General features: G+C 50.2%; 1 pseudogene; it reads right to left on the bottom strand.

Moving 5' to 3' along the window:
* Positions 1–2557, bottom strand: part of LOC103725649 — a 10956-nt pseudogene extending 8399 nt beyond the window's left edge.
* Between the last annotated feature and the right edge of the window lie 212 nt (positions 2558–2769).

Below are 2769 nucleotides of genomic sequence, written 5' to 3'. Positions count from 1 at the left end.
TCATTCTCAGCACCCCCAGTTCCATTAATCTTCTGATATGTGGAGTAATTCTACATTTTGCCTCTGGGGCATAGGATACTGTTGCACTTTAATAGGGTCTGCCCCTGCTTTGAGATCAACATATACAGGAGGCCTGTGTCCTGCCAGACCCATACCCCCTGTTTCTGCCCAGGCTTGGGGAAATTTTTGGAGCCAATCTGATATATCAGGGTTTGGTTGGATCGGCTCCTGATGGAACCTGAACCAGTGCCCCTTTTTAAAGCAGGGTGGCTCCTTTAGCTGTGAAGTGGATCTGTGCCCTCATTTTTGAAAATAAATCTCTGCCCAGAAGTGGGTAGGGACATTCCGGGATTACTAGAAATGAGTGGGATACCTGGTCCTTCCCTAAATCTACTGTTCTTCAGGTAGTTCATCAATAGGGCTTTGTTCCTGTTGCCCCCTGTACCCATGTAGCTCTGGAGGCCACTGGCCCTCTTGGCTCTAATAAAACCTAATTCTGGGCACCAGTATCCACCATAAACTCAATTGGTTTCCCCTCTATTTTCAGGGTTACCTTGGGCTCAGGGAGGGGACCTGAGCCCAGTCTCCCCTAGTCACTGTCTTCACCCCCAATTAGAGCCAGTAATACCTTAGCTGATTGCTTATTCTTCTTGGGGCAGTCCTTCACCCAGTGCCCTTCCTCCTTGCAGTACGCACACTGGTTTTTCCCTACCTTATTTCGTGGTCTGGAGCCCGCCAATGAGCTCCTTCCATACTGGGGGTTGGTTGCCAATAATATCTCTCTGAGGTCCTTCTTGTGGCGGGCCTGTTGTCTCTCCAGGACCCTGGTCAGGCTTGCTTCCTGTCTTTTTTCTTTTCTTTCCTTTCTTTGTTCTGCTGCCTCCCTTCTATTATAAACCTTTTCCAGCAGTGATATTAAGTCCCTAAGGTTCTTTTCTCCTAGTCTATCTAAAGACTGTAACTTTCTCTTGATGTCAGGGGCTGCCTGGTTAATGAAAGCAAACATCAGTTTGAGCTGATTCCTCTGCTTCTGGGTCATACGGAGTGAACCGCCAGAAGGCATCTTTTAACCTCTCTTTGGGCCCCTGTCTGACATCATAGGCCTTTGACATACTGGCTGGATTTCGAGCCACCATTTTGAGACGTGCTAACAGAGTCTGGCGGTAGGTCAGGAGCCTCTCCTTACCTTCTGCCATGTTGTAGTCCCAGTTGGGATGGCTAGGGGGAAAGCTCGCATTAATGATGCCTGGGTCTGTGGTAGGGTCCCCGGTGGGGCCCAGAACCAATTTCTGGGCTGCCCCCAGGATCCTGTTTCACTCCTCAGTAGTGAACAGGACACTCAGGAGCTGGTGGCAATCATCCCAGGTGGACTTGTGAGTGAAGAGAACAGTTTTCATTAAGTTAATCAAGTCCCTGGGGTTTTCAGAGAAAGGCTCATTCTGTGAGTGCCAATTGTAAACATCACTGGTGGTAAAGGGCCAGTGATGAAAGGGCTGATTGCCCTCTCCATCTTGGGGCCCCACCGGCCAGAGGGGGAGGACAATGGTGTCAGGCTGGGGGGCCGCACCCCTCTGGCTCAGTGTGGCCTGTGCAGGTCCCTGTGGAAGCGATGGTGGCTCCTCAGGATTAGAAGGTGGGGCCTGCACTTGTGGAGCCATTGGTGGGGTGCCCGTCTGAGAGGAGTAGGGTGGGGGAAAGATGTCATTCTCCTCTGTGCCTCCCTGGAGAATGGGTTTCTCTTCCACCTTGATCTGAGAGGGAGGACTTGCAGAGGTGGAGGGGGAGCAGTTGGATTAATCAGGGGAAGGAAGGACTTGACACAGGCTGGGGGGCCATCAGGTCATTCCATGAGGCCTCGCCAGGTGATGATGTATGGGATCTGGTCCTGGTGGCCCATCCGTGGGTGGAAGACGTGGTCCTCTACCCTGGAAATCAAACTCAGGTTAAATGTCCCTTCAGGGGGCCATCCAAGATTGAAGGAGGGCCAATCAACCGAACATAAAGTTATCCATTCCTTTTTCTTTACATCTACACTATTGTTATGGGCAATCGTCTTAATGTCCCCCCAGTGGACTAGTGTAAGATCTAGAGGGGAAGATAGGATGTTGCCCATAGTATTTATCAGTCCCGTCCATTTCATCAAGAAAGAAATTAGAACAAAGATCACAAAACACAAGAATGACACAGACAGACAGAGGGCCCAAATTAAACTACTGTGGCTTTCAGATGGTCTGGACTCTTGGCTGTGAGGATTCCCTGGCTCGATTGTGCCAAAGACCGTATGGATAGGACTCATGTGTCCCAACAGGGTCACGAGGTCCTCTGAGGTTTCAGATGGACTAGTGTCCTGGTGGGGTGTCAGGTGGGGAACACCCACTCTGACGAGGATGGTGATGTCTCCTGAATCCTCCAGGTTGCCTTGCTAGCATTCCAGTGACAAAAAACTGAGATCAGATGGCTGCGACCAAAGGGAAAGTATAGAAAAGACAGGCAAACAAAAAGACAGGCGGACAAACACAGTTTTAAAAAACTTACCCGGCCGGTTGATCACAAACATTTTGGGGTCGGTTTCTCTCGGAGGTCTCTGGGAGGATCCCGGATGAGCCCCCAAATGTTGTACCCCATCCACTGGACCCCAAAAAGACCACCAAGGACCCAACACATCAAAATGCAAAAGCAAAGGTTTATGGTTTATTTGGGCTTAAGCTCAGACAACAGATCCATGCTGAGAGCCCAGAGTAAGGGAGAGTGGAGCCTTTTATAGGTTTT

Source organism: Nannospalax galili, unplaced genomic scaffold (assembly GCF_000622305.1).
Source record: "Nannospalax galili isolate Female #2095 unplaced genomic scaffold, S.galili_v1.0 scaffold448, whole genome shotgun sequence".
NCBI classification, from domain to species: Eukaryota; Metazoa; Chordata; class Mammalia; order Rodentia; family Spalacidae; genus Nannospalax; species Nannospalax galili.
This window is presented reverse-complemented; position numbering and strand designations above follow the sequence as displayed.